We start from the raw sequence: 8,307 nt of genomic DNA on the forward strand, positions 1-8,307 counted from the left end.
GTTGGAGACCGAATCTCCTACCCACACAATATAGCAGCGACACATGGCTCCTACTTAACATATAGCAGGGGGATAGATATGGACAGAATTCTCGTGGGCAAGAGATGGAGTCTAATAATTGAGTCGGAACGGGTTCTAGTTCTTCTCAAGACTCAAGCCCCTGAATCTTAATTCTCTACTGGAAGTCTGAAATTAGGGCGTCCTGGCTTCTAGTTTCAATGGTGAGCTTATTTCGTCGGCGATCTGTTCTTATTATGAAATCTGCTCCAGTGAATTTCTATACAACATCTACTGTATTATGAAATAAGGGTAACTTTTGGGTTTTATTATCAATAAAAATAATTTTTTTTAAATAATTTTTAGAATTGGATAATTTTTTTTTTAAATATAAAAAAATAGGTAAAAACACTGTTGATCTCCTTTCTCCTTCAGACCATGGAACAATTATCTTTCTCTTTTCTCTTCTTCCTCCTTCCTCTTCTTTCTTTCTTCTTCTCTACATCTGAGTTTGGAGCTATGAGTTCTTTTAAAATAGTCCAGACAATTTTCTCTGCTTGTAGAACCAGCTTGCGATTAAAGCTTCGACGGAATCCGAAGCCTTTTGCTTCCGGTATAGACTATGCGCTCACTACGTGAAAAGATACCACTTTGAAAAAAAAAAACGAATATCACTCTGACGAATTCCCCCACGGCAGCGTACTCCCCCAGCACCCTAACGTCGGCACCGCACCTCAGGAATTGCTGAAAGAAGAGCCTGAAGCTGGTGCCCATAACGAATGCAATTGTCAATAGGCCCGAAACAGCCCGATGTAACCGCACCAGCTCACCAAAGCGTTTTTCGCCGGGATCTCCAATGTTAAGTAGAACCCATGGAGGATGAAGAACCACGTGATCTCCCATGTGGGCTCTAAACGCCCCAAATAAAAGATGATGAGTTCGTGTATCAGCCCCGACACCACGAACGTTGCCAGTATGGCTGGTAGTGAGGCCCATTTCCTTCCCGTTATTCGAGTGGCGAGGCTTCACGTAGGCTCGTATACGGTGGAGCGCAAGATATTGGAGGCCATGATATTTCCGTCTTCGTCCCCAGAAGTCCTGTAGTGAGTTGGAGAGGTAGGGATCTTTGAATTGTGCTTCCAGCTCCATACCAAGCAGGGCACGAGCCAGGTATGCGACAACGGCGAGAATGATTTCCAGGAGAAAGTAAATGTGGAGGCAGTAAAGTGCCAAGATGACCTTGGGATGCAGATACGGAGGTAGGGAGATTTTGTTCGGTGGTCTAAGGAGGAGGAAAGAGATGAACAAGGTTTTACCCTTTTTTATATATTTAAAAAAAAAGTTACTCCATTTTAGAAATTATTTTTATTGATATTAAAACCTAAAATTGCTGCTCTTATCAGCTATGATCCCTTATTTAAACAACGATTCAATCTCCAACCATGCTTTGAAAAGGGGTTTACATAAATAATAACTCATAAATATTTAGCAATAATATTTAGCAATAAGGGCAAAATATAAAAACCTCCCCTAAATTTTCTGATAGTCATAAAAACCTCCCGTGTTTTGGCTGTATCAAAAACCTCTCCAATAGTTCAAAAAAGGATGTATAGTTACCTCCCTTTCATTATTTTTCAAACAAAAAAAACGCTCACGTAATGTATTACTTTTTCTAAAATGCCAGTTTTACCCTTAGGTATATTTACTAAAATACCATAAACCACATTTATCTTGGGATCGTAAAGAACATTTCTCCTCTTCTCTTTGTTTCACTTTTCCAACCTTCCAATTAGGGCTGTTCATAAGAAGACCCAACCCGACCAACCCGGACCGACCCAACCTAAATCAGTCGGGTTTTCTTCAACACTAATCGGTTTCGGGTTGTAAAAAATCATAAACCGATGGTTTGGGTCGGTTTCGGTTTTTATATGTGAAAATCGAAACTGACTCGAACCGAACCGACTTAGTAGTTAGTTCCTAGTTAGTATTTACAACCTACTTAGTTCCTACTTAACTAAGTTGTCTCTATCCTAGTTACAATCTAACTTAATTTCTAGTCTTCTAGTTAGGAATGACATTAATGGCAAGTATTGTAAGACAACCAGACAAGGAATTTTTTTGGAAATGTTTAAAGAAAAGAATCAAATGATCCTAGTTTTTATGGTCTTTTACACCAAATAGACAACCAATTACAATTAGAATTAGGTGTCCTTTTTTACTTAGATTAGTAGGTTTCTTGAAATATACAAATTTCAGTCTTCTTTCTCTAATACAGTTTTGACTTTCTATTTTCTTGATAACTTCTATTCTAACTTGGTCCGCCCCCTACCAATTTCAGTCTTCTTTCTCTAATAGAATTAGGTGTCCTTTTTTACATCAAATTTCAATATTCTTTCTCCAATCTACCAATTTATTACCATGGTTGAACTTAGAGCCGAAACCGACCCAACCTGACTCAAACTGACCAGGTCGGTTTTGCTTAACATAGGGTCAGTTTCGGTTTCAATTTCAGGTAACCCGACCAAGTCGGGCTCGGTTGAAAAAATCTCAATAAACCGACCCAACCCGACCCGTGAATAGCCCTACTTCCAATTAGGGATGGCAATTTTTCCCATCCCCAATGGGTACTTGATTTCCCTAACCCCAGTGAGTCAAGGATGGGGAATGAGGTCGCCACTCCACCCCGACCCCGATTATATATTAAATATATATTATGATACTATTTTATATTATTTATATATATATATATATCAAAATATATTTAAAATATTATTTATATTTAAATTTTTTATTTATTTTAAATAGATTTATTTTTTGAAAAATATTGCTAACTAAAAAATTTTGGGGATTTGGGTCCCCCCGTCAAGGATGGGGTGAAAAACAATTTTTATCCCCAATAGGGATTGGGGTCGGGGGCGAGAAAGAAAAAGTTTGCCACCGAATAAAACTATTAAAAATAATAAAACAAACAATTTGAATTCGAACTTCGAAGCAATCCAGTGTTGAATAAACCCACCTTGAAACTTCCAAAAACACAAATTTATTGGAGTCAAAAACACGAGGGAAGAAAGATGGTTCCGATTTGAAGCAAGTTATTAACGCGGTTTTGTTTCTTCAGCTGGAACCAAAATGACATTTCTCATATTCAATGATAGAGAAAAGAATGGGAAGAATTCATGAATAACCAACCAAGTGTAACAAGGATCCCATAGACCTCAAAAAGAAAGAAATTAATTCCTGTTTGCAAGAGAGATTAAAAATTCACGTACAAACTGAAGACTAAGGACCCCACAGATCACAGACTATGATGCCCATATAGAATGCATACGATGAATAAACCAATGGAGTGTGCGTTGTGCCATCTCTAAGAAAGTTGTAGAATGTTATGGATTCCATCTCCCTAACACAACTTGTTTATTGGGCAGAATCGAAATTCCATTCCCATTCCTGTTGGAATGGCATTCCCCCATTTAAGGGAATGGCCATTCACTGCCTCTCCCTTGGAAATGAAATTCCATTCCTACTGATTTTAATTATCATTCCCATTCCTATCTGAACCAAACAGATTATGGGAATGGATCATTCCGATTCTGATTCCGATTCCAATTCCGACTACGAACCAAACGGACCCCTAGTTTGGATTGGAAACCTTTAGAGACCTACTTAACTAAGCTCTCATTTCCTACAATTTTTTCTCATCAATATGTTGCATTTTCATGGATGGGATTACAATTTCTTTTCTAATTTCCTACCATTTACCACCCTTACAAACCATAAAAAAAAGGAATAGGGAAATATATAGTAGTCAGATTATCTATTTTGTCGACAATAGACTCAACTAGAGATCTCAAGCAACTTCACATTGTGTTTCTTCACCTCATCCTTTGGCATGATTATATAGTCAACATTCCATCTTCCATCGCCTCTCTCACTTGATCAACCTTTGCGATCTCTGATAACAAGAGGTTTGGAATCTCCTCAGGAACTTGCCACTACTCCATTAGATGCAATCCTAGTGTTGTTCTTCACCTCATTCTCATAGCTCCTCACATTGTTGATCTAGGCGATCCTTCCATCCTCAACCAACACTTAACCTCTTTCGTCTTCGTCTTAGGCAAGTTTGCCTTGAACATGTGAGTTTCCAAGATGGTGCGATAAAAAATTGTTGGGAAAGGGATCAAAGACGCTGGATTCATGTTGAAGATGCTCAAAATGATTGACAATTTTACAAGGAAACAAAGGCAAATTTGAGACTAGGAAGGTAAAGGAACAGATATGGAGAAATGAAATGGGGAAGATTTGGAGAAAAAAAAGGGAAAATTCTTGATTAGTATACTTTGGGCCTACTACCACTTTGGTCCCCAAATTTTAAAGCGCGACAATTCAGTATCCAAACTTTCAAAACTTGCCAATTTAGTATCTACTGTTAACCATCCGTTAAGTGGCATTTGAAAAGATACAAATGCCCTTTGAGTGTCATCTAATTCTCTTTATCAATCATCCAAATGTTGGCAAAAAATGAATAGTCCCAAATCTTTGCCTCTTCTATTCAAAAAAGTTTAGGTCATGTCTTAGTAGGCATTCTGGTGACCCCAACTTTCTTAAGTAGAAGAGGTGCGTTCATAGTGAGCAGAGGGCGGTTAGGGTTATACACAACAGGGATGCTTGGTAAGGTTAGGGGCACAATGAACTGCCCAATAGTGATAGAGGGGACCTCAATGTGCATGGCATGTTGGTCCTATCCCTTGTGGCTGCTTCATCAACATGTGTTTTGTTATTGACGTTGTTGACATGGGCCTTGCTAGAAGATGCCATCGAAGATGTAGTTAAAAAGAGAGTGTGGGAACAGGGCTTTTGTGTAGCGTATCCCATAAATGGCGCTAATTGATGATGCACAATCTGATAGCTCTCAATTGAAGGACAGCTCGGATGTTGAGCTATTGAGTTCATCGGGTCGAGCTGCAAGAAGAGCAAATCAAGGTGTCTGGATTGCTTGACTCGGGGTGGGCACTTTGATGTTTAAGTCAACGAAGAGTTTTGAGAGATCTAAAAAGTGAGAGAGCTAGAGAGCTAGTGAACTGTGAGAGCTAAATCGCACGTACATTTTCTGTGAATGGAGATACCTTTATATAGGCAAGCTACCATGGGGCTTACAAAACACGTTTGAGATCTTCGACCCATCTGGTTTGGAGGCAGTTTCACGCCCGGAGATGGGCTCTGCACAAGCGGGTAGCGTTTATCTAGTCGTGCCCTAAGCAGGTGGGGTGATAATTGGCTCTTCCGACATGGCGCCGTGATCTTAGGAAAGTCAGAGACAACAACTTGCTCATGGGGGAGGCCACCCGGCATGTCGGGTAGGTCGCTAGGTGAACTCGGTTTAGGTCGACGGAAACAGGTCGCCTCTTGCGCCGACCTGATGTCTTGCCGGGTCGTTCGCAGTCCGGCTTGCCGAGGTCGTCAAGGCAAGAACAAAGTGTCTGAGGTGATCCTGAGGTTTACTTACGTGGTGCTAAGATGTTATCTGACTATTTTGAGGTGCCACGCACCATCATGTCATTGGAGGGCCAAATCACCTCTCATCACTTTTATGGTTGGAGTCGCCCAGTAAGGGGGTAATGCACGACATGTAATCGTTCCATGTATTGTGGTCATGTAAGGGGATATGAAGGGGCTTTGGCCGATGACGACTCCACGCCACTAATCAAAGACTAAATGCACCTAGGATGTGCATCCACATTAAGTGCTCAATGAACCATTAAGGGCAGGAATTACTCAAGTGCCCTTAATAAAAACTCGCTAATCGATAATACCCCTGATCGATACCACACGTATCAGGATCCAACAAACCGACCATATATATCCACATCAACATACATGAATACATGTAAATAAGATTAAAGATAAAAGGATAGAAACAAACAACCTTATATCAATGCCAATACTTTGATTAACTTTTATAGTCTAGATGTCAATTGGCACCAAAGAGCTAATGTTGCATCCATTCCCAATCAACAATCATTAATATAGTTAGGGTTGTTCATGGGTCGGGTTGGGTTGGTTTATTGTAATTTTTCCAACCGACCCGACCTGGTCAGGTTACTTGACATAGAAACTGAAACCGACCCAGTGTTAAGCAAAACTGACCTGGTCGGTTTGAGTCGGGTTGGGTCGGTTTTGGTCGGTTTCGGTTCTAAGTTCATCCCTATGATAAAATCTTGCTAATTTTAAAAACAGTCATAAATTGAACATCATTTCAGCCATCTCCTATGATAAAATTTAAATGAAAAGTTAATCACAAAAGTTGTTCATTAATCACTATTCACTAATCTAAAGTTTCTTGCAACCATTCAAAAACTAGGTGGCCTAATGGGCTTTGGAACTTCATGTTTGAACTAAGTCGGTTTGGTTCGGGTCGGTTTCGGTTTTCTTGTGTGAAAACCAAAACCGATTGGTTTAGGAATTTGCACAACCCAAAACCCGATCAACTCGGGTTGGGTCGGTTTGGTCGGGTTGGCCCTTCTTATGAACAACCCTAAATATAGTGGTCCAGATACTAATAAAAGATTAGTTCCCACGTCACCCAAGTAGTGTCTGTTCATTAATTACACTGCCCCAGGCCTCAAACCACATCTTACCGTGCATTGAGAATATTTCCCGTACTTATGTGTTATTATTTATGGGAAATGCTTCCAATGCACGATGGGTTGTGCCTGTGAGGTCGGTGTGTGGCTCCTGTGTGAGAAATAGATCCCACCTCTGCTGGGTGCTGATTATAAAAGAAAAAAAGAAGATTTGATATCGTTTTTGCATGTGGGAACACAGCAGTACTTGTAAATCTGCGATGGGGTTTGAGGCCCCATGGTCCACAACTTGCCATTTGGTATTTGGGACTCTGGTTAAAAGTTGTCATGCCCAAAATCAGCATAATCATTAGATGATATTTAACCATAACATTTGTGAGACTTGTATTGCTAAGTTCATTATTTATGAGTTATGATAATGAATGAATGTTGGCATTAACGGCCTTTCCAACTCAAAAAGATGATATTTATCCTTCTCATTTAGGATTTACTGTTCAATTAAATTCAACAAACTTAAAAAAATGATATATGAGGTAGGGCACATCTAGGGGTGATCATTTCAGCCCGGCTTGGCCCTGGGCCCACATCAGGCCCGCAAATTTTAGGGTCGGGCTTGGGTTTAATACTTCAATCCCGGCCCGAGCTCGGGCTGGCTTGCATATATTTAAACTTACACATTTTGTGTATAATGTATACATATGTAAACATGTTATTTTACATTATATTATATATTTTATATATAAATATTATTACATGACATATAATTTATATTATATGTAATGTTTTATATATGAGTGACATTGGCCCGGAATCAGGCGTAGCCCGACCCGAGCTCGTATAGACTTGGGCTAGGGCTTATGTTTCAGGCTCGGCCCATGATCACCCCTAGGCACATCCCAGTATCCCACATTCATCTAGGGTGTGATCATTTCGGGCTTAAGCCTATGTTTTATGTTCAGTCCTGGCCCGGGCCCAGGCCCACAAATTTTAGGGCTGGGAATGTGTGTTTATACATGACGTATATATATATATATATATATATATATATACACACACACACACACACATTTAAGTTAAATTCTGTTAAATTAAAATTACAATGATAGGGTAAAATTATAAAAATACTCATGTTTTGATTCTCTATTTTTTTATCATTGTTTGTTTTTTTGCATTTAAACTTTAGGCCCAGTTTGAAAAAAAAATATAAATACAAATATGTACAATATAAATATATATGAAATAATATAAATATATGCGAAATAATATAAAATACAAGATTTTGTGTTCTACATATTTACATTTGCATTTGTACTCCTTCCAAACGGAGCCATAGATGCAAACCATCCATGAAAAAGTAAGCACGGGAAAGTGAGAACCCCAATGAACAATGAATAGACGAGATGAGCTTACTTTGATGTTCCAGGTTTGTAACTTTGTATCTGAAGTCCAAAGGTAGAGAGTAGGGCTGCAAGTTGGGCTGGGTTAGGTTAGGTTGAGGCCAACCCTATCCCAACCCTAAGTTCTAAACCCCTAACCCTAACCCTAATCCAACTTGACCAACCCAAACCTAACCCTAACCCTAACTAAATTCCTTCATCCATAACCCAACCTGAAGTCAATTTCGGGTTGGGTTGGGCCCAACCTTCTTCCCATCCCTTAAAACTTCATAGAATTTCTTGATTTTAGATCTTAACTCAACTTTCACTACATATGTTAATCCTATGTTTCA

The 8,307-nt window shown here is 39.4% G+C and overlaps 1 pseudogene; it reads right to left on the minus strand.

Annotated features, from left to right (window-relative positions):
* Window positions 1-8: 8 nt before the first annotated feature.
* LOC104609391 (acyl-CoA--sterol O-acyltransferase 1-like) lies at window positions 9-5,346 on the minus strand (annotated as a pseudogene).
* Between the last annotated feature and the right edge of the window lie 2,961 nt (window positions 5,347-8,307).

This window comes from Nelumbo nucifera, chromosome 6 (genome assembly GCF_055504915.1).
Source record: "Nelumbo nucifera cultivar China Antique chromosome 6, China Antique-T2T, whole genome shotgun sequence".
NCBI classification, from domain to species: domain Eukaryota; kingdom Viridiplantae; phylum Streptophyta; class Magnoliopsida; order Proteales; family Nelumbonaceae; genus Nelumbo; species Nelumbo nucifera.